The sequence below is a fragment of the Panthera pardus genome, unplaced genomic scaffold (assembly GCF_024362965.1).
Source record: "Panthera pardus isolate Hobbes unplaced genomic scaffold, ASM2436296v1 HiC_scaffold_26, whole genome shotgun sequence".
In the NCBI taxonomy this organism is placed as follows: Eukaryota; Metazoa; Chordata; class Mammalia; order Carnivora; family Felidae; genus Panthera; species Panthera pardus.
The window spans coordinates 16,635,541-16,662,294 of NW_026526832.1; the positions used below are offsets into that span (position 1 = coordinate 16,635,541).

The window sequence follows — 26,754 nt, forward strand, 5'->3', positions numbered from 1 at the left end:
ATCAGCCCAGAGCCTGACGCGGGGCTCGAACTCACGGACCGCGAGATCGTGACCTGGCTGAAGTCGGACGCTTAACCGACTGCGCCACCCAGGCGCCCCTTATTATTCCCATTTCACAGATGAGGAAACAGAATCAGAGAAGTTCAGTGACTTGCTTCAAATTGCACAGCCAGCATATGGTGGACCTAGCATCACTTTATATTGCTTTTATAATTTTAAGACCGGACTCTACACATGCTCCCCTCATATAATCAACACTAAGTCAAGCATTAGTAGGGCAGAAAGGATCTCACTAAATACACTCATCCCACCAGCCAGCTCCAGTTCCGGTTCTTAGATGAGATAAAATTCAAGAAACTTAGGAAAGATTAGCTTAAAAAACAAAACAAAACAAAACAAAACTGTAGATCAGTCCCTAGGCCTGCACTTGAGGGGGCTCCCTTGACTTGAGGCCTGCAGTGTGGAAATGTGGTTTCTTTCTCTCTCTCTCTCCTTCTTCTTCTTCCTCTTCTTCTTCGTCCTCCCCCTCCTCCCCTCCTCCCCCTTCTCCCCCCTCCTCCTCCCCCTCTTCTTCTTCTTCTTCTTCTTCTTCTTCTTCTTCTTCTTCTTCTCTTTCTCCTCCTCCTTTTTGTTGGGCAACTTTCCTTCCTTCCTTTTCTTTCTTTCTTTCTTTCTTTCTTTCTTTCTTTCTTTCTTTCTTTCTTTTCTTTCTCCAGAGACAGCAGAATTATTAACACTATCTTTGATTTGGGGGAACCAAAGAGAAGCTGCAAAGCAAACCTCTTCCCTTTCTGATGAAGTCCATGTGGACCTTTGTGGTTGCCACTATCTCTGAGGTTTTTAGAACACCTAACCCTGGAGATCACTTCCTGGACTCATTTTAATTCCACGAATCATCTCTGCACTCCAGGGTCACTCCTGCAGACAAGACAAGGAGACTGAAACAGAGTAAAATGACCTCCAGGGAGTCCCAGAAACAGAAACTCCTTGTATGGAGGATGAGTTCTTGATGGAGTAAGAAGAATACGCAAGCACAATGTTGCTCCTCGGAGTTACTGGTACACAGGAAGCATAGCCTGCGCCCCAGCACACAGAGATTCAGGAAGGAGAGAGCACATTTGGGGGCTGCTGAAATTTACCATGACTTCAATTGGATTTAGAGAAGTGGAAAGTTCCAGTCTGTGTCAGAACACCCTCACGGGGACAGGAAGATAGAACTGGAACTTTGCGTTCTGACGTGATACAATTACTTCACAGATACTGTCTGGTACTCAGTTCTTGACACCTAAGAGCTGGCTTTGGGCTGAAAGGAGGACATAGCAAAAGGCAGGTTGAAACCCTTGGAGATTTCAGGTGTACAAAACAAAAGCGTCGGGCGCTGCTTCTGAAAATCAAATCGGAGAGGAGGCTGAGTGAAAGCCAGCTATGGAATTTCTCCACCATTTCTCATCATCTCCATTGATGAGGTAAATAACCAAACAGTTCCTGGTTCATCAGACTTTGAAGGGTACAAAAACCCAGACCCAAATATCCTATCAGAGAGAATCTGAACACGAACAGGGCACTGAACATAAAAGCAAGGAGTGCTCATCTCATCAGACAGACAGCTCTGGATCTAGATAATGAAAACAGGGCAGTTACTGCCCAGCTCAGCCACGGAGATAAAGGCTAGTGCGGACACGGGGAAATTGCAAGCAAGGTATTACAGCTCAATGAGGATCTCTGCTGGAAAGCAGGCAGGAGCTAAGTAAAGTAATAACCTTGTGACTCACGTATCAGGGCCTGAGACGACAATGGCCTGTTTGGTTGGGTCTTCGGGACAAGAAAAAAACTGGCACCAGCAGAGCAGGGATTGGCCCAATGGCAGGAAACAAAGGAGAGTAATAAAACCAAATGTTTCAAGGTAGGAAGAGATCACTGGTGATGAACGGCGGAAAGAGATTTCTGAGAGCAACATTTTATTACTTTGGGACGCTGACAGCCAATGTATCATATCCACGTTTTTCCTGATGGTAGAGTAACAACAAAGGCAAGGCAGTAATAAAGGACAAGGCAATCAAATAAAAAAAAAAAAAGATTTATTTTATATAGTTCCTAGCACTGACAAAGGCAGATGTAGCACAATGCAGATGAGTGGTGGAGACAAATGAGACTGGAGAAAAGGGAAAAGTAGGTGAACCAGGTTGGAAACCCAGTTACCTGGAGCAGAATGACAAAAGACAAGGGGTTGGGATGGGTAATTTGGGAAAGGGACAAGAACATTTTTTGAGATGTTGGAAAATTGGAAGCATTTAGAGGTCTTGGTCCTTTTCCAGAAAAGAACCCTATTGTTCTTTCTTGTTATGTCTGTGAAGACCTGTGGCCAGGGATGATGACCTAGGAGATCCAGTGACAGCCCTGCCTAATGCCACAGAGGATGTCCTGAGGACGTCTGAGGGCATTTCTGAGGTCCCAAGCCTTTATGTTTCCTGTGCAAGGACACCAAGGAATCGCTTGATCAGCCTCAGTGGGGTGAAATTAAAGTTGGCCTTTTTAAATCCTTGGAATGGAAAATGAACATATGAGATTTCACACAGACCCGAACTCTGTATATATCTGACTTTGTGTTTTTTAGATTCTGGCGCTCACCCCCTCTTCATCTAAGTCATTGTTGGGTCCCTGAGTAGATACTGGATATGGCTTTCCCATAGGGGCCCTGGACCCCATGCTTCCAATCCTGCCTTCAGATTTACTCTCAGTGGACTCGTGAGTGTCTTACCCAGGGTCAACACTTCAGTATCTCTATCACCAGTGACTACAAGGTACAAGACCTTGCTGCTTATACTCTGAGCTAGAAGAAAAAATGACTTAAGGTTAGGAAAAGGATATATTTGCAAACAGATACCTCTCCCCATGTTCCACAGAAAATCTAGGACTTACTCCTCTTACCATCATCATTATCATCAGCAGTAACAGCCAGATATTGAGTACGTGTGGCTCACCTGGGCTAAGAGCTTTATATTTAACTCATTATGTGATCTTTATCTCAAGTCTATGAAGAAACCGCTGCTACCAGCCCCATTGTTCAGACGTGGAAACTGAGGTTTCGTTTGCCCAAATAAGCATCTGGGGGCTGGCAGACCTGGTGAACCTATCAAGAGCCTGCACCATATCCATTAGCTACGCTCCTGCTCATAATCTTCTACTCCTCTGTAAACTCTTATTTTTCCTGGTGAGAAACTGTCATGAATTACCCTACAGGTTTATGCTAGGTATATGGCAGGTACTCAATGTCTAATTTAATTAAAACCAATGAGCCTCCAGCTCACTGGTGTTCACGATTGCCTTATGAACCCACTGGCCCCACAGACCTTGCTTTTGAGGGTTTTACCTTGATTACTTTACCCATTAGCTCATGCTTCTCAGTCGGCCGGCCAACCTGGTTTTGTGTGAAGTAAACGCTTTTCAAGCCTTAAGCTCTGGCCCACTGAAACCCAGTGAGGGGAGAAGCACAGGGTAAATTCTCATTACCGACAGTTCAGTATCTTATCCAAAGCGGGAGGGGAATGGTGAGGCGTAGATGCTGGGAGGGGGCCAGCTTGACTCGGTGTCTTGGCACCCTTAGCGATCGATGGTTGTGGAAAAGCTGAATCCGGAATGAACATCTGCCCAGGCTAGTCAGAAAGGAAACAGCTTTTGGTTAGCTAATTAATAGCTTCATCTGCAGCAGATGATTCCATTTTCGTGCAGTAGCTTGAACACAAGGGCCTGGGAGCCTGGATTCACTCTTCCTACATTCCCTAGGTAGTGCTAGTAGGTCATGGTGCCTCCCAGCCCACGTCCCGTCCTATCTGGCTGGGCCCTTTATAAGAGGACCTCATATCTGTCTGGGCTGACTCTGGCTGACTTACTGTTCCCTAAGGGCATAGGCCTCAGAATTGGAGGCCTTTCTAGGCTACAGTTTTTGGAAGTGGGGCCCACGTGCCTCTCACTATGGCTGGATGGTTTCACTCGTGAAGTACCAGGCACACGTCACATGATACACAGATATAATGCGGGTGCTCACTGCTCTTTAGGGGCTTACCACCTGGTTGGGTGTTTGTGCACGCATATCCGTGTGGATGTGTATATGTGTGTGGTTGGGGGTAGGACCTGGTGGAAAGATTAATATACATGAAACCATGTATGATCAAGGACTAAATTGCTTTACTGTCATTCAGAAATAGGATAATTCGGTTTGGACTGACAAGTCCTTGAAAGATGGAAGAAATTCAGAGAAGCCAAGAGGACCTTCTGGAGGGACAGCATGTACAAAGGGATAGAGGCAGCAGTGAGAATCAGGAATGTGAGGAAGGTTGAAGTCTACGGTGTAGTGTGAACAGGAAGAAGACCAGGTGTAATGCAGCCCTAGGTTACTGTCCGGGATCCTGGTTTCCTCCCTCCCAGCATCTTTCCAGAGCCCCCGAGGGATTACTGAACAGCACTTCCCTTGGAGCCCACACATAGTTCTCTCGAGGTACTTCTGACACTTCATAGCTTTTACCTCTTTGTACCTGTTCCTCATTTCTAGACAGTAATCTCCTTAAAGCTAAAGACTAAGGCTTCTCTGTCTTTGCCTGGCACATAAAACATGCTCAATAAATTTGTGTTGAATAAAAGGATGAATGAGGATATCGGTGGAGTAAGTGGGCTGGTTCTAGAATGAAATATGCTGTAGTTGCCCAATGCTCTAATTCTGCTTCCAGATGACGAGATGTGGCAGCTTGGGCTTACATTAATTTATTCCCTCATTTATTTATTCAACAAATATTTATTGAAAGCCTTCTATGTTCCAGGTACTGTATAGAAGCTCAGGATACAACAGTGATCAAAAGGTCAAAATCCAGCCCAGGTAGAGCTTATGTTCTAGTCAGGGAGGCAGACAATCAGGCTTGGCTACCTAGTTTGTGGGGTCCGGTGGAAATGTGGGGTCTCTCTCTCAACAGTAGGGGAAAAAGTGCCATTAGAGGGACTAAACTATGAATTTTTTCTTTGATTTCTGCATTCTCCCTCTCAACTTGTCATGACATTTTTAATTCGCCATTTAATGTCATTCCAAGAAAAATGATCACTTAAAAATGATCAGCATGAATTTCCCCATTCATGTTTACCTTGTGCAATGCCAATCTTTCTATAAATTATTTTTATGTTTATTTTTATTTTTGAGAGAGAGAGAGACAGAGTGCAAGCGGGGGAGGGGCAGAGAGAGAGAGGAGACACAGGATTCAAGCAGGCTCCAGGCTCTGAGCTGTCAGCACAGGGCCTGCTGTGGGGCTCGATCCCACGAACTACAAGATCATGAGCTGAGCCGAGCTGAAGTCGGCACTTAACTGACTGAGCCACCCAGGCGCCCCTGTGCAACGCCAATCTTAAATCCAAGAGCATTTAACTCGTACATATAATCATGAAATTACATAATGTGTATTTCACAGCTCACTCTTGCATATCTACTTGGTTCTTCCAGAACAGGGGATATGCTGCATAAAACTAATTCAGTTGTTTTTGTTTCATTTCTTGACACATGGCATTTTGCCAACACGCTCTACCTTTAGTTTACCAGTGAGCAAGGAAGGACTATAAGGAGAAAGAACTATGGGTTGCCCTATGAGGTCCCTTTGTCAATATGGAAGTGTGGTGGGAGGAGGGCTGACAGTCCCCAGAGGCCACACCACAACTCGCTTTGCATACAGAAATAGGCAATGGTGTTCTAACAAACACAAAAGACCAAGGAACCTTATCATATCCATTCTACTCATGTTACTTCCCTGTACTTTATTAGGATTGGGTTGGAATGTGCCTTTCTAGAAGAACCACAAAACCTTTGACCTTTTCCCTACTTTGTCTTTCTCATTACACTTTCTCGACACACTTGCAGATGTTCATCAGAAAAGCTCACAGCCAGAATCTATGCTCACTCCCATGGCTCAGTGGTAAGGAACTGCAGGATTCTTGATTAAACATGATGTTTGTTTGCCTTTGTGGCGACAACTTTGGGGTGATGCTGCAGGACATGTGGTGATGTGTGTGGGTGGTGAGCGGGTGTTGTGTCTGGGAGGTTTAGATGGCGTAGGGTGGTCGATATGTGTTTGTGTATGTGTGTATGGTATTTGCGGCACATGTTTTGTGTGACTGCCTGATTTGCATGTAGGGCGTGCATGTTTGTGTATGTGTGCAACGTGAAATGAATATTAGCTTAAGTTTTCTCAGCAAACTTTTCCTCTGGGTTGTAGAGCACCTATCTTCTGCTTTCCCCTGAAACGCCAGTCTGTTCTCATGTTCTTCTAAGTAAAATAACATGCAGCTTTTTGACATTCACAAACAAAACCCAGTGGTTTTTATCTGAGTCAAGTGCTCCCCGGGGCTTTGTTTTTTTTTCCCCTCCTCCTTCCTGTAAATCCATTTTATGCGTTGGAGTCAGAAGATGACATCTTGTTACATCATGTTAGACAGCACCATAATTTTTTCCAGCAGACCATTTCCAATCTGGCGAAGCAGACAGAACTGAACAAAGACAGACAACCCAGCATAAATAAAGGATCAGTTCATGGCCCTGTGGGATGGACCCAGAGGAGCCTTGTCCCCAGATCCCAGGCCGAACTTGCCATTTCAAGTTGTAACTCCTTAGACTGGAACGGACAAATGATTCAGGCTCGCTGCTCTCCCAGTGACACTGTGCAGTCTCCTGCAGGAATGCGGATGCCTGTGGGGGAGCCGCGCTCTCTGCAGGGGGGGAGGGAGCAAGCGAGGGAGATTGATGCTTTGCCTGAGGTCCTTCCTATACTATGCACAGGTCAGGCCTCTCTTGTGCTTTCCGGCTCCAACTGCTATTTATAGTCTCCTCTCTGTCATTCTGCCTGTGACCTGTGGTCAGCTCAAGGTCTGTATTTAAAACGAGCTGTTCTCTGCTCAAGTTCAAGTCCACCATTGTGGCTTTCCTTTAGCAGTCTGCCATCTGAAACTCATTGAGGAGGGCTCCCCAGGTGCCCTCCCCACCCCTGGTATGTCACGTATCAGACTGGGTGTCTGGGTTCCCTCAACTTGGCCATGCATCAATATCCACAGCTTGTGCTGTAGTCAGAACTAGCTCTGGGTGGGGAATTGTGCTCTCTCAGATCTTAATGGGGGTGATCTGCCAGAATGCTCTAAGCATCAAATCATTGTCAGCCTTTGGCTAGAGACTACTGACTGGCTCACAACTGTATATCCTGCCTAGGTAACTAAGGCACAAAACCTTAGGATCTATGAAATCAGGAGGTTTTAAGAATGCTGTACTTAGCACAGGATGGTCCAGGTTTGAGTCACAATTCCAAACTGTGTGACCCTGGGCGAATGGGTGAAACTCTCTGAGCTTTCCCTGTCTCCATGCAGAGAGAATGTTTGCCTCCTGGGGATACTGTGAGGATTAAAATGTGATCGTGCATGTGAAGGTAGTCGGGAAATTTGCCTCCTCTCATATTCTATTATTTCAACTTCTCACACTTCTCAAAAGAATGTGGCAAGAAATGAAGGTGAAGGAACTGAGACGCTCTGGACATAATAGAGAAAAGGATTTCTAGATGTCACTCAAGTTAGCCAGCAAAGAGAGGTAAAAATGGATTTTTCTTTAAAAAATAAAACAACATGGGGCGCCTGGGTGGCTCAGTCGGTTAAGCGTCCGACTTCAGCTCAGGTAATGATCTCGCGGTCCGTGAGTTCGAGCCCTGCGTCGGGCTCTGGGTTGATGGCTCAGAGCCTGGAGCCTGCTTCCGATTCTGTGTCTCGCTCTCTCTCTCTGCCCCTCCCCCGTTCATGCTCTGTCTCTCTCTGTCTCAAAAATAAATAAACGTTTAAAAAAAAAATTTTTTTTTAAATAAAAAATAAAAAATAAAAAATAAAACAACAAAAAGCTCTGGATTGAAACTTAGTATGGTGTTAGTAAATACTGTCAATTTAATGTAAGTCAATAAAGATTAATTGAACGTATTCTATATGCCAGTCAATATAGTTGGCACCAGAGTTATGGAGAAAACAAATAATTAAAACAACAATTTTTATCATCAAATAGGGAAAGTAGATAATACAGAAGAAAAGATAAACCAGCATTCAATCTCACTAGATAAATGTGGTATGTGATACATAAGAGAGTGAGAGGAGTTCTCTATTAACTACTGTGGGCATCACTGATCATAATTTTGGAAAATGTTTTATTTAGATCAATACTTTATATCACATCATAAAGGAAACTCTGGTTGGGCTAAGAATTATATTTAAATAGAGCATTTATAGGGCAAAACTACACAAAAGAATCAGCATAGAGGCTTTGCCGAATCAATGGAGAAATAGCTTTCTCAATTTTGAAGCAATCAAAGAAATCAAGACAAGTGTAAATATTTAAAAAGTTTTAAAATAACGAAAAATGGTAACTCTAACATAAAACGCCATGAGGAGGCTGGAGAAATATTTTCAGCAATCCTGGCAAAGAGTGTATACTTTATAAGCACGTGATACTTTATACGTAACTCATTAAAAATTTAAAACAAAACATTAAGATTTCAACAGGCGAAGGAGAAAACAAGATGAACAGTGACTTAATGAAAGAGAAACTATAGATTGCCTATAAACTGAAGGAAAAGAAGTTTATCTTTATATTAAAATAAATGTAGATTAAGGCAACATTGGATCACTAATTCACATTGTTAAATCAGGAGAAGTTGAGATAAAATGTGGTGTCCACAGCCGATCAAGCTGTGAGCTATGCTGGTGCTGGCGATGTCCACATTCCCGGAGGCAGTGTGAACTGTTACAACCCATTCGGAAAGTGATTTGATAACACATATCAAAACCTATAAAGATATTCATACCCTTGAAGCTAGATATTGCTCTTCTGGCAGTTTATCCTAAAGAAATCAATGGCAAAAAAGCTACACAATTGATGTTTCAGTGTTGTGTAACAATCAAAATTGATAACAAATTAAATGCTCAAGTAAAAAGGCACAGAAAAGAACAATACGATGATCCTAAAACCTTAAGGACACTACGCAGGTGTTAAAATAATGATAATAAGAGATCGATGTACAGAAATGTTTGTGATAAAATGACAAAAATGAGAATATGACATTTAATATTTTATCAAGGTAATGATTTAATTCATACAGAATAAATTATGTTTTAGCAAAAGAGGAAGAAAATATGCAGACGCTTGAAAATATTTGTTTCAAGGGATTCAGATTGCGACTGTTTTTTATTAATTTGAAAAGTGTTTTAAGTTTTGCTGTATCAATTTTTGATTTGGAAAAAAACTATGAAAAAGAAAGGAAAAGCCCTCCCCATTTTGATTTGAACTTTGGGTCTATTCCTATCGTAGCTCTGGCTCCTTCTGCTTTGACCTCTTGCTGGCGGGAGTGCGGGGGTCCCCCACGGCCCACCCCCAGCTCTGCTGCAGGGCAAACCCCCCCACCGCCCACCCCCAGCTCTGCTGCAGGGCAAACTCCAAATACCTGGCTGCCTATTGGCTTTCTGCCTATTTGCTTTTGTGGTGGCTTTTTGTGTTGCCACTTCTCTGGCAGGAAACGAGGAAGGAAATGTTTTCTTTCAATCCCAGGGCTGCAAGGTTCCTGGACTGCCCCCTTCTATTCTAGAGCAGCATCCCTCTTGGCCTGCCCGACAGCATCCGCTGACTCCCATGCATCTACCCCTTGTAATGTGCTCAGCTGTCTCTCTGTAGTGAGAGTAAAGCTCAGTCTAGCTGATTACAAGTACAGGTTTTGCATAGGCAGTTAGCTTGGAACAGTTGGAAGACAATACCAGAGGGAATTAAGTGCTCTCCTTCATTCCTCTCCCCAGCTATTGTCTAATTCCCTTCTTAGGGCCAACCCCTCAGCCACTATTCTTTTCTGTAGACTGCAGTTCTGTTCACCTGCAATTCAATTCGGCAGTCTTTTGGTGCCATACACTGTTCCCAGCCCGTGGCTTACAAAGATGAGTGAGACACGGCCCCTGGTTTCAAGAAGCTTGCTATCTAGTGTGAAAACACACACTAAATCAAACATTTTCCCTATATTGATGTGTTAAGTCCCAATTCTGACATCTGGCAGCACATGCTAGGAAACACAAAGAGGGTGCTAGGCTGATCTAGAAATTCAGAAATGGCACCAGTGGGTTAGGTAGACAAGGAAGGATGAGGTGGGATCCAGTAGGGGGTGGTGGGATGAGGTACAGGATGTTTGAGACACAGGAAGGAGCATTAGCCAAGACTAGCTTGAACAGCAGCGAGCACCGTGGGCTGAAGAACTACCTTTCAGCTTCCTGGTGTTTTTTAAAAAGCAAACTATTCCAGTGTCCAGCACCTGCTTATTTTAATAATCAGGATGCCAGAGAAGCCATTCTTTCAAACATCACACTTGGGAACCACTCAGTTCTTGGTCCACTTTTTCACTCCTGTTTCCTTCTCATGACTCTCGTCATTGCTCCCCTCTCTTCTCCCAAGGGGTGCTTGCCTTTGCTCCAGCTTCATCTCTAACCCCACGTTACCATGTCCCACGGCCACCCCACCAGTCATGTGCTCTCTGCCTATCCCTGGATTAAGGCATGAGAGGTACCTTCTAACTATCTTTGGTTTATACTACCAGTCTAAGAGCCCACGTGATTTCCACTTGTGAAACTATGCAAGTTGTTAACTTTTCCTGGAATGGATTCTGAGTTGTGTACGGGGAAATCAGGTTGATGCAATTGCTATATTTAAAAAGAAATCTTGACATTTATCAAGTGTTTCACATCCTAGGAATGAACCAATGACCTCATTTCAAGTGATGATTTCAAGAAAGTAACAGTATAAAACATGAATGAGAAATTGATTCCAACAAGAGTGTAAAAACCACTCAACCGGGAAAGAACAGCCTTTTCAACAAATGGTGCTAGGACTAGATACCCACATGAGACAGAATAAATTTGGACCTGTACTTTACACCATACACAAAAATAAAATAAAGAATAAATCAAAGACCTAAATATAAGGGCTAAAATTATAAAACTCTTAGGAGGAAGTATAGGTACAAACTTTAGGACCTTGGATTAAGCAATGGTTTCTTAGATATGGTGACAAAAGAAAAAATAGATAAATTGGACTTTATCAAAATTAAAAACTTTGAATCAAAGGCTACCATCAAGAAGGTGCAAAGAAAACCCACAGAATAAGAGAAAATACTTGTAAGACATATACCTAATAAGAATCTAATGTCCAGAGTATATAAAGAACACTTACAATTAAATAACAAAAAAATAGGGGCACCTGGGTGGCTCAGTCGGTTTAGCATCTGACTCTTGGTTTTGGCTTAGGTCATGATCTCACAGTTCATAAGTTTGAGCCCTGCATCGGGCTCAGCACTGACAACGCAGAGGCTGCTTGGTGTTCTCTCTCTCTCCTCTCTCTGCTCCTTCTCTGCTTGCGCTCACGTGCTCTCTCTCAAAATAAATAAATAACAAAAAGACAAATAGCCCAATTTAAAGATGAGCACAGGACTTGAACAGACATTTTGCCAAGGAAGATCTACGAATGACCAATAAGCACATGAAAAGATGCTCAATATTGTTAGGTAGTAGAGAAAACACAATTCAAAATCACCTTGAGTTACTACTTCATACTCATGAGGATGGCTATAATAAAAACAAAACAAAACAACAAAAGAAAATAGCAAGTATTGGCAAGGATGTGAAGAAATCGGGGCCCTCATGGATTGCCAGTGAAAATGCAAAATGATGCAGTTTCCTCGGAAAAGCTTGGCATTGCCCCAAAATGTAAAATACAGGGTTGGCATGTGACCTACCGATTCTGCTTGTAAATGTATATACCCCAGAGAACTAAAAACATATGTCCACACAAAAACATGTAGACAAATATTCATGGCAGCATTATTCAGAATAGCCAAAAACAACCCAAATGTCCCCCAGCTGACAAATGGATCAACTAACTGTGGTGGATCCATATAATGAAATAGTACCAACACTCGCCACAATGCGGATGAACCTTGAAAACATTACGTTACGAAAGAAGCCGGGTACAGAAGGCCACATATTATATGATCCTACTTATATGAAATGTCCACACTAGGCAGATCCCTAGTAGATTAGTGGTTCTCTAGGGCCCTGGGAAGGGACAATGGGGAATGACTTTTTAGTGAGTATGGGGTTTCTTCTTGGAATGATAAAGTGTTTGCCATTAGTGGTGATGGTCACATGACAGTGTGAATGTACTAAAAATCATTGACCTCAAGACTTTTAAATGATTCAACTGATGAATTTTATCTCAAAAAAAAAAAAGAGTGAAAAGAATGAGGAGGGTCCCTTACACATCACTGTCCTGGATTTAAGCTAGCCTTGGGGACTCCACTGTGACTAACAATGATATGATTTGATTTGACAAGCACTTCTTATGCTAGGTGCTAGGAATAGGTGGGAACAGATATGAATGATGCATGGGCTCTGTCCTCAAGGTGCTCACCTTCTGTTAGAGGATACAGACACGTACCTCGCTACCTGGAACACAAGCCAGGAGGTAATACGCAGCACCACACGGCGAGATGGGTCTGCTGGAGTAGAAGGGGAAGCGGTGGTTTATTCTGATTGAAAGGACACTGGAAAGCTTTACAAAAGAGGAAACATTTGGACAGGATTTTAAAGGATGAGTAGGACTTTGACAAGTGGAGGAGGTGGTGCATTCTAGGCAGAGGACCAGCTTGAGCAAAGGTCTGCAATTGTATAAAGCATTCGCAGATATGCCAGATGGTATCATTCGAGCTATGGTTTTTCCTTGTAGGCTTCTGCCACCGCTTTATTTGTTTTATTTTTTAATTAAACATCACAACCATTTCCTCTGTGATCCTTGGTTCTTGCCTCACAGAATATGAGCCGTCAATTTAAGAGCAGAGAAACAGAAGCATGGATCTTGAGCCGGTAGGTAGGGTTTACTAGGATCCCCAAGTTCCCCTGCTCTGCCTGCGTCCTACCTCTGGCTGTCTGGGTGCCTGGAATGTATTTGGCATATGGCTCTGGTCCCGCCCTCTGTTTCTCCAATCTGGGGACCCCTTTTTTGCTGCAACAACAAGCTCCATCCATCTGCCAGGTGGACGGGCCCTCATTCCCTTTTCTAAAGCTTCTTGCTTAATGGTGGTGTCTTCACCCCAGCCCTGCCCTCCCTCCCGCACATCTGGAGGAGGAAACCAGGGAGGAGGAAACGAGAGGCCCACCACATTCCCCTGGGAAGTGCCATCCTGTCTGGTTCCTTTGGCAGCTGGCGCTGCTTGGCTTCTATTTGGGTTGTGGACCCACTGCCTAGACAGGAGGTGGCAAAAACCAGTGCTCAAAACAAGCACCCCTCTAGGAGGAGTTTGGTGCCTAATGACTTATTTGGTGAGGAGTGCGAGCACAAAGCATTCTGGAAGAAAAGATGTTTTCTCTCTGAAGCCCTGAGACTCCCAGTGCCTCCCAGATGAAAAGCTCACAGAGCAGTCCTCTCGAGTGTGTTTGACTGATATTTACTCCCCGATGCACTAAGCATAAGCCTGGTTTATTATGTTTACACTTTTGTATCTTCAGAGCATAACTGATTCATTGCAAACATGAGTGCGCTGGACAGTGGAGGCATCGCTGAACAGGCTTTTCCCTAAAGCCAGGAATAATCGCCTGCACAAGAGATCCAGTTTGATGAACTATTCAGTGTTCCCAAACCTCTATGCTTGGGGGAGATCAGGACTGGGTGACACCTGGTCTTTTTAAGGCAGCTCTGCTCAGGATAGAACATTGTCCTCCCCAGGAGTGGATCGTGTTAGCACATGAGGCCAGTGTGGCTGCCTGAGACTGGCCCTCCTGCCCTGTGACCCCCCCCCCCATCCCCAGTTATGGAGCTGAGGACCAGACAGCATTGTAAATATGCTCCCTAAAAATCCAAATAAAAAGAAACATGGATTTAACACTGACTTCTCCTTGAACAAGTTGCTAATTTTTTTTTTTTTTTTAACCAACTTGTATTCCATTGTCTCTCGTTCTCCGAGGCAGGACAGTACAGACAAGTACCAGCTGTGCGGTGGGAGGCTCAGCCTGCGCTGTTGGGGTGAGCAGAGAGGAGGGAAGCAGGCCTGAATGTCCTTACTTGGAGGGGTCGGGGGGTCAGCGACAGTGGCAAGGAACAGATTTTTCCAGCCGCTTTCAGGCTGAGATTTGCACTGCATAATCTGAATGCTTTTATCTGTTTCTGAAAATAGACAGGAATTTTTTCCACAGGCTGCTCCAATCTGGCCGTGGAGACGTGAGGGAGGATCATAGGGAGACAGTTGTATGTAGTCCAGTAAGTACGTTTGTGACCCTTGCCCCCCTAGCTAGCCCTTCTCCATATCGGCCCTGTTGAGCCACATTATTTCAACGCCCCTTGAAGTAGGGAGTCAAAAAAGCTGGAAATACTTTCCATTCTGAATTTTGTGTAGCTTTTGATATACTGAACTGTCATTTCTTACTTTTCCTTAAATGCACGTGACCAAAGACCCCCATGGTTAATATAAAAGGCCTCTGTGAGTCATGAGTACTTGTACAGAGGGAATGGTTAATTGAGTCTATACAGGATGACATACATGGGAGCGGTGAACAGGACAGAAGGAAGAAAATGGTTTGATCAGATATTACAGTTTATGGTTGTTACTAATTCCACAAATCACATTCTCCACCTTTGTCCTGGATTTAGACTACAAAGAACCACCACAAATTATCTACAAAGAGCTTCTGGAAGGTTAACTCTGGATTAAGTCAGACTCTATCTCTCAGCAGCTGGTCCCTCTCATCTCAGATCAAAAGGATCTTGAACCTTCTAAGTGAACTGCTTTCAAGCAAACAGCAGGGGAATCTCTAATAGTATTTACATAACATTTTCTCTTTTCCAATTATGTATTGGTTTCTTCTTGGTACGAGCCTATCTCATAAATATGGAAGCCATGACACAGAAAAAGAGAACACTGTTTAGTTTAGGGTCACGGAAAGAGCCAGAGGTGGAACTGGGAAGAAGACGAGAGCCTTTTAACTTCCAATCAGTGTATCTAGATACCACCTCTCCTTATTTCAACAATCCTTTCACCCACCTACCAAGAACAAAGAGTTATTTGTGTTGAGCATGCAGTAAAGCATGCCGATTTCACTGGTTTTTCAACTCGGAGAGTTTCTTGGGGCCAGAGGTAGCTGGTACGTCTGAGGGTGGTGAGTTTGGGGAGTTTATTTGTAAGGTTCTTCTAAAGGAAATCTTGTTGTGAATGGAAGCCAGAGAAGAGTGCCAGTTTATTCTGGAATGGTGCCAATGTCTTGTGTCTCTGGGACTCCTTTGTTTTCCTCACCACCAAAGAACCCTACGGTTAACTCCGGTCATCGGTGAGGAGGAAAGAGAAAGAACAGAAATGTGAACTCCCATTGTCACCTAATGCAGGCTGAGGTCTCCTCTTGGACGCCTCTCCTGCTGACGGCTGTGCCTGGGAATTGCAGTGGGTGAGTCCATTTCTTAATGAAGCAGTTCTTCATTGAGTGTGAAGCGGAACATTTCCTTTGTCGGCCCCCAGGAACCTCACACTTGGTACTGCAGTATCACGGAGACTGCCGCAGTCGTGGGAAGGCAATTGCTGTGTGTACAGCCCTGTGTGTCTCCCCAGTGGTTAGCTCCTGGTCATCAAGGAGAACAAAGAATGGGAAGAAAAAGGAGGAGAAGGTCAAAGAGATGTGGGAGAGTGACTGGAAAACAGAAAGGCCGAGAAGAACATAATGGGGAGGCAGGTAATAGACTTTGAAAGTAACAGGGCATGCCAAAGAGAAAAGGAGAAAAGGTGTGTCAGCAGAGAGAATGCACCATGGAGCTCGTGATCGACCTGGACAAGCAGCCTAACTCTCTCAAGGACTTTCAAGCACCACCACACACAGGACTTCACAAGAAAGAAAAGCAGGAAGTTGGTTAGTTTCAAGTCCTTGGAAAAGAGGTGGGCTGGCGGCTGACTCATCCTCCTGTGCTCCAGGCACCCAGCATACACGGAAGCTGTACGATGTGGCCACTGGACTACCGGTTGTAAAACAGTCTGATGGCATACAGGGCCTGGTGCTTTATCAACATGGTTCTTAATTTGCCCCAGCACAGCTCAAAGTGGGCAGCACGGCTGTTCTTTCATAGTAATTTTGTGGAGTACAGTGAAGGAACAGACCTTTAAAAAAAATTTTTTTTTAATGTTTATTTTTGAGACAGAGACAGAGCATGAGCAGGGAAGGGTCAGAGAGAGAGGGAGACACAGAATGTGAAGCAGGCTCCAGGCTCTGAGCTGTCAGCACAGAGCCCGACGCGGGGCTCAAACTCACAGACTGTGAGATCATGTCCTGAGCCGAAGTCGGATGCTTAACCGACTGAGCCACCCAGGCGCCCCAGGAACAGACGTTTTAAAAAAAGATGCTCACAATGGAAAAAGGAACAAAGGAACAGGAATTATTCTCCTGCACGGTGTGACAAAGCACATGGGGCTTTGCCATTAGAAGGATGTAGGCTTGAGTCCTGCCTTTTCCAGTCTGTGACCTTGAGAGATCGGTTTCACATTTTTGATCTTCAGTTTTATCATCTACACACTGAGAGAAATAACACCTATCCTGCAGGATTCTTGTCAGGTTTAGTGGTAAGATGTGCACAGTGCCTGGAGTTTGGCAGATCGATAACTGTTAGCCATTGCTGTCTGTTAGCTTCCACCAACAGAGTGAGGACTGACTTCTCCAAGGAGCATTTTCCTAGGAGCCCTGCCTCCCCAGTTTTATATATATATATATATATATATATATATATATATATATATATATATATATATATGTATATTTGTGGGCACTTTGGGAAGGAACTACGATCATTTGGCGCAAGCCATTCCTTTCTTTGTCCAGAGAGGTGAATGGTTGATTCGGGGTCACAATGGATGTAAGCTGGTGGCAGAGCTGGGACTTGGGCACCTGGCTTCCCAGGCCATACTGCTCCTCATCTGCCTGCCATGATCCCGGTAGCCCCTGAACACAGCCAAGTGCATTTTTTTTTTTTTTTTTCCTGCTAAGTTACTGACTGGACAGTACTTCTTTATGATAACTTTATAATAATAAGTACTTCTTCAGAGGAGAAGAGGACACAGGTGAAAATAAATGAACCTGTCCCCTCTTCCCACCCTGCCCAATTCTCCCCCCATCCTCTTACCACCCAGGCCATGGTGCAAAGCAGATAAAGTTTCCTGCATCTCTTGGGTGCTATCGTCGGGCAGGAAGGGAGACCCCTGCTTACAATGTGCTGGCAGCTCCCTCAAGACTTCACAGGAGCTGTCCTTGCTCTCCTGGGATAAGTAGCAGTAGGGACTTAGCTCAGTAGGATGCCTTGTCTGGTAGCGTTGGCTTGTAGAAAGCCATCCAATGGCTGTGCAGGAAGTCCTCTAAATCCTCTCTGCCAGGAAGAAGGTTCAAAACTGGCCAGAACCTCAGCGACAGCTGAGGTATTAATGGAAAGTGAATCAACCCTGAGGCCCACGTAGTATACACCGCATTTCTGTAGACCTTGCAACACAGCTAGAGAGCTTAGAGGAAAGAAGGAAGGGAGGAGGCCTCATCCCAGGCTGTTGATGTTAGTTCTCACCACGATGGGTAGTTCGTGCATCGTTTTCGGGGCTGAGAGACCCGCAGAGTTGGAGTTGGGAGAGCAGGGTAGTTGAGATAGGTGGAGAGAGGACTTGGGGCTGAGGAGGACCGCCTGGAGCTGTACCCCGGACCAATCTTGCCTCGGGGCTGAATTCAAGGCAGCCCTCCCTTTCCCTTTGGTAGGAGGAAGACAGCCAGAGATGGGTGAAAACGAAGAGAAATCTCTTCTCTCCGCTCCCTTCTGCACACACAGGCCGCCCAGCTCAGGGCCTGCGGCTCAGCCCCCTCCTCTGGCCCCTACAGGCCCACGCATGCACGCCACGCCCACGCAGCCGCGTACAACACTCACGCCCCCCCCCCCCATAACATTCACGTGCACACCATGCACGCCCACGAATACACCACCATGCACACGCCACGCACGCCACGCACACCACGCGCTGACACGCCCGACCTCAGTTGTTTCCACGGCCGGGCCCTCGGAGGGCGCCGAGCTGCCGTGCACTCTAAAAATAGCTGTGTCCGAAGTGATGAATGGAGAGGCATTTGCTCTCCTTTTCCTGCCTCAGCTTCGGGGCCTGAATCATGTTGGGAAATGACATTCTGTTAACACAAGCACTTTTGTTTCCTCCCTTGCTCTCTCATCATCCGGTGGGGCCCTGGCCAGGCCCGGTTTTCAATGTTTAAATCCTCTCCGGGGGTCCATCAACACCCCCACACACTGACATCAGGGAAAGCCTTCCGTAGGTACAAACGGAGGGGAGCCTCCTGGGCCAGGGGAAGGAGGGGCTGAGGCACATCCGTCCCCACCCTAACTCCACCCAGGGGCCCTGAGCACCAGACACACCCTGCAAGGCCTCCGAGGTCGGGAGCAGCCTGCGCTCGCCACCTGACTCAGGTGACCGCTCGGTGGCCACGGAGAGCGAAGTGGAAGGGGACCCCGACAGATGTCTTGGCAGCTACCTGCCTCCATCAGAGAATGGCTCCGTGTCATCTGCAGCCAGACTTATTGGGGAGCGGACTTCTCAGCAATGCGGGGAGGAAGAATTTTGGGAAACTTTTGAAAACTTCCCAAATTAAAGGCTGTTAGAGTTTCCTTGATCCTAAGTTCTAAGTTCTGTGCGGACACGGCTCCTGCTCAGCTTAGAACTCCAACCAGGGTGTCTGGCTCAGAACAGGTGTTCGATAAGTTCTTTTTGGTTCGAAAGAAACAGCCTCTGGAGGGCCTTCGTGGGAGAACTATGGTCATATACCTTTAAACAATAAAAACTGGGGCCTCTAATATCTGAAGACGCTGGCAAAGCCCACACACCAGGACTCGAGAAAAATAATTTCCTACAGCCTATCCTGCAGCCTTGTTTCCGTCCCAGCTCAGGGCTCCTCTGGAGCCAGTGATTCTCCAGAGCAAAGCCTCTGACAGCTCTTCCCCCTCAGACAGAAACCAGCTCCTCCTGTGGAGTCTCTCTTCTGGTCCCTACATCTCATTTCTACTTTTCTGCTTGGATGTATACAGGGTCTCGGTCTAATGGAACCTGTCTTAGAGGACTTTTTTTGGACGCATCTTCTTAACCTTTAACCAGTTCTCAAGCAAAATGACAGAAGCTTTGGGCTTAAACAGTAAACCTATAATCAGAAGTCTAGGATATCCACCTTTCTCAGTGCTAAGAGTTTCATTGTTCACTGTTGGACTTGGGCAGAATGTAGTCAGCATTCAGACATGTTACTGCCAGGCCCCTTTGTGATCATCTCGCCCATCTGTATTTGGACATATGCAGGGACACTGGGCACAGGTTTCAGGGGACACGCTTCCCTGCTCCTTGTGCTTCTACCCACCATCCCCACCTCCAAATCACACACATACTTGTCCTGAATGGAGATGAGAAACTTGTGGACCCAAAGCCAAGGCAGGAGAGGCTCCAGGGCCGGCAGTTAAAAACAGCCACAGGCTGGCCCACAATGACAAACAGAGGCTTGTTGCACCCTTGTGAACTCAGGGGACACAGATTTGCTACATATGGCACGAGGTTCATGTGAGCAAGAGGGCCGAGATGGGAAGATCTCTAGAACATTCTAGAGAGACAGGCAGATACTTTGAGAGACTCTCAGGTTCTGAAAATGGTGTCGCAGAGGTGCACACTTTGTGGGTGCCAGAGATTGATGGAAGAGTGGAGGTTGATTTGGGCCTGGGAAGGAGGGGCTCCAGGCAGGGCTCTACCGCCAGCTCTCGGGGTGACCTGGGGCATCTTTATTGGTAAAACGAGGCAGGATTTATCTCTAGTTCTGTGACGCTGACACACTCTTGTATTCACAGATGTGGGAGGAATCCATCAACAGAAGGAAGAGAACAGCCCCTGTGGCTCACCAGGTTGGTGGTAGGATGTTCCAGGGGGTTCCTAAATAGAAGGCTTCCCTTTGCCTTTTCAGTTTCTTAACTCTTTCTCCATAACCCTTTGCAATAGGTCAAACGTGCTGTCTCCTAGGGGACCTGACCACCATTTTGGTGGTTAGAGCCTCATTCAAGTCCACCCAACACCTCCTTCACAGGTCCCCCTCATTCCTTCCCCTTCTTTCTCAGCTGCCCTTAGATTGGCTTTTTCCTCTGACTTCCCTGGCTGCTGAGAAAATGGGGAGCCTTTTTTCCTGGTTCTCTGGGCCTTCAGTAGAGGTCATGTTGGACCTTGTACCCTGACGCCTGAACCGTGTTCTACCCTCATCTCCCACTCAATGGCATTTCTTCAGAAGCGTGTTCCTAGTTTGGTGCATTCCTCACCAAGTCAGCTTTCTCTGGGGGCCTCTGTGCACTTGCTTGCTCGCCAAACTGCTTGAAACCTTTCTTGGAGCAACTCATTCTCACACTGTCCTCTGTGTTTCTTGTTTGGACACATAACTCTTCGCATCTCTTTTTGATCTTGGGCCTTTCCCAAGACTTTCATTTTCTGTACTTCACTCTAGCTCTTATGCTAATCACCAGAGATCATGTAAAAGGCATCAACAAGAGGAAAGAGACCACACAGACCTGAGTCCGCCTCTCCCCCAGTTGTCTCTGTTGAGAAAGGATTACTGTGCAATCTCCAAGAGTCTGAGAAACCTTACTTCTTACAGGTTAACATGGTTAATTGTTCCCAGGGATGTTTCCATAGTGGAGCCAAAGCTCACCTTCAGGATATTTACAGAGGTGATCAGAAATCTCCAGCACTGAAGAATGCAATGCATTTCCACATAGCGCATGTTCACTTTTGCTAAATCGTCTCTATTTGTAGGTGTCATTCCCTTGCTGAGGGTTAACTGCTCAGGAGGCTTTTGATCTGTATGTGAAAAAGCAACCAGAGTCGATCCAGCAGGCAGGCCAGTCTGCCAGCTCTCTCCTTCTTTTCTGTTTGTAGATGACATCCAAATAGCCCTGTTCTGGCAGGTGCCAGAGAAGTCACTATTCTAAAATTAAAAGGGAAGGAAGTCTTTTTAAAAAAAAATTTTTTTTTGTAAAGTTAGGCCCTGTAACTTAACCTTTCCCTCAGTGAGACAGTCTTCTAGGATAGCTGGTTTCATGCTGTAAAGATAAATGAAAGGCCAAGTGGGTATGAGAGCCCCTCCTGGGGCTATGGCTGGTGACTGGACAAGTCATTTATTCCAGGGCACAGCCTGGCTTCTTGCCAGGCCCTCCAGTGTATGCCGAGCCAAGGAGAAACCTGAGTGGGGTGGATGACCCCCCATGTGGGTCCTCTGCTTCCCAGCTAAGGCCTTCCAGCATCTGGTGGATATGCACAATTAGTAATGCTTTTGAGGATAATGATTTGGTCTCATGGAAAAAGAAGAATTGGTCCAAGATAATGTCTGGTAAACTTTGACACTCCACCCTGAAGTGATCTTGCTCTCATGTAGAATCACTAACCAGCTGTGCGATTGTATTCCAGAATCTTCCTCAAGGGCCAACTTGCCGTTGACTCCATCCCCAAATTCCAGATTTTCTCAAACAAAGGGAGCCCTGATGTGGAAGGAACTGCAATCAGCCAGATGGAGGAGAGGTGCAGATTGCCAAGATTGGAAGCACCCTTTGAGATGTTTTGACCCGACCCCCCTCATTTTGTACATGAAAAAACTGAGATTCAAAGAAGAGAAGAGAATTTTTTAAGGTCACCCAGTGGAAGAAGTGGGACAAGAGAATAGATGTTCGAACCACAGAACCCCCAGGCCAAGGTACCCACTCACCTCTTAAAGTTGCACACCCCTCCTTGACTCCTTTGCTTAAATTATGTCTGAGGGTGAGGGAGAGGATCCCAAGCAGGCTCCGTCCACACTGTCAGCACAGAGCCCAACGCAGGGCTCAAACTCACGGAAACCACGAGATCATGACCTGAGCCGAAATCAAGAGTCAGACGTTTAACTGACTGAGCCACCCAGGCGCCCCAACATGAAGTTGTATTTATAGAATTTGCCAAAAGGAGAAATCTTGCTGTTCTCTAGAGGCAAGAAGAAGGAGGTGATAGCACAGTCCCGTTTTTATTAAGCCATAAATGCAAAGTTAAACAAGATGAAGCAAGTTGTCTAGGTCTGTGATCCCCCTAAGAACCCGCATCGGTGAGGTCTTTTCAGAGGATCAAACAGAAAAGAGCCTGTAATGTTTGTTATTCAATGGCAAGTCTTACGCACCTACTTTGTATAGAACGTTGTGCTAGGTGCTATGAGGGATAAGGAGGATAAAATGTGGCAGAGAGTTGCAGTGTTAACAGCCAGGGGGGTGCCTGTCAATGACAGTATTTTTACAGGTACACATAAACACATATTCGCACGTGTGCATGTACACATGTTGAGGAATGGTATTTCATAATATTCAGTTTATTCTCTTTATTCTGAGATCATGTCCTCTTTTGTGACGGGGGGCTGTTGTAGTTTAACTTTCTCAATTTTTAATGATATCCTCTCAGCAAAATGTTGGCAACCCAATCAGGGTTCTCTTGAGTATTTTTGGAAAATACTGGTTGATGAAATCCCAAAGTTTTGACAAATGCAGATGTGGTTGAAAGGACATGGGCTCTAGGGGCAGACAGACACAGGTTCAAATCAGGGTTCAACTATTTATTAACTATGTGACCTTGGTAAAGTTTCTTAACACTCAGAATTTATTTTTCTGCCTGCAATACAGAAAGTCCCCAGAACAGTGCGGGGAGTACACACCCATGGAAGGACTCACAAACGTTATTGCCCATCTCAGAAATATTTCGTGTGCATGCATACATATTCACGTACGTTGTACCAGGTGCTGTATGGATAACGAGACCTTTCATTGTCTTGGCTGTCAAGGAGTTAAAAATATTGCTGGTAGGACAGTCTACCTCACCAGAAATCATTGCAGAGATGTAAAGTCCAGCATCTCTTTCTCCTTTCCCTGAATAGTTTCTTTGGTTCGGTAACAGTGACAGAATTTTTAGCTATTGCTTTCCACAGTTCACATTATATTGTTTTTCCATGGCTGGTTTCAGTTTATACTAAGGCTCCCTCAAAACTCATAAAGTTCCCTTTAAAACCTTATAAAATTTCACCTGTGGATGTTTATTGCCCACAGGATGTGAGCTATGTCCGTTTGGTTTTGATAGATTTACCATTATTAAACTTGGGCCCCCATTTTCCACCAGTCTTAGGAAGATGGCTGCCTCCTGATTTAGCACAAAGGACTCTTCCCTTTGTCCTCCAGTGAGTAAATATTTCAGCTTCCTGGGATTGAGCTTAGCTCATGTGCGATGATTCATACTCCTAGACTCCTGAGGTCCAGGAGTTTGCTCTGGCTCTGGGAAGTGGGTATTCTTCATGAAGTTGCCCTCCAAGCTCACACCAGCCTCCCCAGGCTCCCCCCAAATGTCATTGCTAGAAATCCATCCACAAGCGTTTGCTGACCTGCATGGGGATTGGCATTTCAGGGATGACAAGGATGTTAAAAATGTTCTTGCTAAAGTCAGGGGCAATTCTCAAGTGTATAAAAACAATCCAAAATAATTTCTTCTATTTACTCTATATTTATCTCCTTGGGACATTCACCCATTGGCTATAGTCCTATATGATAGTCCTATGAATATTTGCAGAAAAACATCATGTCTCTCCTTTAACCTTCTTTTTTTCCAGGCCAAATGTGACCACTTGATTGCATCTGACTTTAAGGACCTGGTTTCCAGACTCTTTGCTATCCTGGGTGGTCCCTTTTGGGCTTCCCATTTGGGTGTGTGTCAGAATCATGCTTGAGTCAAGAAGTGTCTTTAGGGGTAGATCAAGACCCTTCTTCCTAGGATGAAGAATAGACCTGAATGTCAGGAAGTGCTTTGGGAGTAGTCAGAGAGTGCTCAAAGTTCACGGTAGGTTCAGGCCCTGGTCAGGTAAAGGCCAATTCTGGGAGTTCCAAATAGGCAGGCAGAGTCCCAGACCGAGAATCCAGAGCCCTCTGGGGGTCTAGGTTGTAGAGTCAAAATTAAGGAAGAAGTACAGAGATACCAACTGGGATAATATGAAGGGAGGAAGGGACACCTACAATGGAAGTAACTCAAGTTCTTAAGCCTCATGCCTATGGGATTCTGGATCCTGGGTATGATTACCATGTGAAAAGATCGGAGAAGAAGGTGTAGGAACAGTCCGAATTAAGAATTGTTATTTAAATCTAAGCTTTAGCAGAAGGTTGGATGAAAGCTACGGACCTCTCTTGTATTATCAGGATTCCTTTGCTTGGAAGGACAGATACTGCACTCATCCTGTTTTAAGCACAAAGGAAACTTACTGGTTCATATAACTCCAAGGTATTGGTCTGAGGGTGATTCCTGGTTCAGGAACTATTGGACCCAGGTGACTCTATCTCTCAGCTCTAAGTTGATATTCCTCTTAGGCAGATGTTTCCAAGTGGTAGCTTCTAGCAGCTCTCATTCATTTCCTCCTAGTTTCACATTCAGCTAAAAATGAACTTATGTTTCCTAAGAATTCTAATAACAAGTCCCAGAATTGGGTCATATGCACATTTCTGGAGCTCAGAGGTGGGCAGCTGACCATGTGAGGCAGAGAATGACAGAGGGGTGGTTTCCCAGAGGAAATGTGGGTGGATCTGAGGAAGCACATATGTCCAACACTCTGCCCCACTCCAGATTAGCTCTGGGGATCTGGGGACACCAGGCTTGAGGTAGGGCAGTGATAAGAGCTGGCAGTGGTAGTGAGTTGACAGTGTCTGTCATTTGGAAGACCTCTTTTTTGTTAAAACTCAGCCCAGCACTTCAGATATAGTCCAACCAGTGAGAGGTACAAAGGGGCCTTCTCCATATTCCAGGCCCTGTTCTTTAACAAAGCCCAGGCCCAGATTGCACTGAAGCCTCAACACTCCTACTGGATTCTCTGCACGTGAATTGTCATTAAGGCACTCCATGCCCATCCTTTCTCAGCTATGGTGGTGTATATTCAAGATTTTGCCTTTAACCTTGTCCCTTTCCAAATCAGGGGACACTTTCCAGGGTGAAGAAAGAACATTTTAAGCAATCTTGCTTCTCTTCATCGTTCTCTTCCTCTGGAAATAATCACAACAAAACCTCATCATAATTTTAAAGTTCAAGGTTTTGCTGGGTTTGGTGAGCCAGGGTCTGACTTGGACATCAATGCCAGCACCAAACTCAGCTCATCCTGGATCTCAGCTGAGTTGTTTATCTTTCCCTGATCTTAATCTCAACACTCTTGTGAAGGCATTTTTGGGAGAGGGGCACTCCTTAGAGGGGGGGCTCCTTGGAGAGGCAGAGTGACTTCATCCCTCACCCCTTCCCTTTGTTCTTTTTTTGGACAACAAGAATCTTGTCCTTTCCTGTCCTCCCTTTCAATCCTTCCACTCTTTGAGCTGGAAACTTTCCTGACAAAGTAATGTTGGAGGTGACAAATCATATATGGGTCACATTCCCCTGTCTGCTCCTCCTCTTGGCTACCTCTAAGCTGGAAAGTCTGGAAAACGTCAAATGATTCAGAAAGTGAGCTGAATGGGTTCTTCATGCTTTTCATTTGGTGCCAGGGAGCAGAGCAGTGGCTGATGCAAGAACTGGACAGAGTAGAAGTTGAGCTTAAAAAATAAAGGATAAAAAGAACCCAACGATAGCTAAGGACTCCCACACAAAGTACTTAGGAAAAGCACTCAGTGGGGGACCATGTAAGGCTGTGGGACTTCTGTTGAGGCTGAATGACAGGGCTCTCTCTGCCTGCAGGATGTCCTCACTCAGTGCTTACAGAATCTGCACCTGGGGCCACTGAAAAGGAAGTGACAACCTCAGGCAATCAGAGCAATTGCGAAGGGTCTTAGCAAAATCTTAGTGTATGGACGAATGTAACACGTATCACATCCACAGGTGGTGAGCAGGCAGCAATGGAGAGAAGGCCCTCATGGGACAGTGACTTGTGCCCCTACTGTTCTTCACATTCAACAGGCTGGGCACACCCCACTGGTATGATCTTTAAGAGCAGGTAGCCCCCTGTCAATGGTGAAGACTCAGCTGGTTACTGCTGACTCCACTTTTCTCCATGAATCCCCCACAACCACCTTGCCACCCTTACCTCATACCACCCCAGTCCACTGGTTTCCAGGATCCTGCTCCATCCTGCTCCCACTGGAGGGACCTTCTCTGGTTTCCTGGGGGGTGGGGCAGGGGCTAAAGTGAAGCAGTTTGGTCTTCCTCCATGCTTTAACACTCAATGTTGAGCATAAACTATCTTGTTTCTGTCAGGGCCGCCTGCTTTGACGGCATGAGCCTTTTCTTTCAACAACATCCTCCTTGTATAAATCAAAAATCCCGTTTTCAAAATTTTTAAATTTGGAAGTGAAAAAAAATAAACACTGGCTTTTCCCCCTTTGCACTCCTGCCTGAATAATCCTAATTTTCTCCAAAATGACATAGATGTCTTAAAGAGAATTAAGACTGAGAAAGCATAGAAAAGCACAAAGATTGCCATTTCAATATGTAATTGCATTTCATTCTCATTGGGTTCTGTGTAGCCACAAAATTAGGTAGCAGAAAACTGACCTCCAGAGAGAATCCTTTTTTTTTTTTTTCAAATAACAATTGTATTGAGAAGTCTTTCACATCCCATACAATT

At 45.3% G+C, this 26,754-nt stretch overlaps 1 long non-coding RNA gene across 1 annotated transcript in view; it reads right to left on the bottom strand.

The window, feature by feature from the left end:
• Positions 1 to 3,221: 3,221 nt before the first annotated feature.
• LOC128773670 (uncharacterized) overlaps positions 3,222 to 26,754 on the bottom strand; it is a 59,350-nt gene continuing 35,817 nt past the window's right edge. Inside the window, exon 3 of the long non-coding RNA XR_008418056.1 lies at positions 3,222 to 3,653. This is a non-coding gene — a long non-coding RNA (uncharacterized LOC128773670). The remainder of the gene's footprint in view (positions 3,654 to 26,754) is intronic.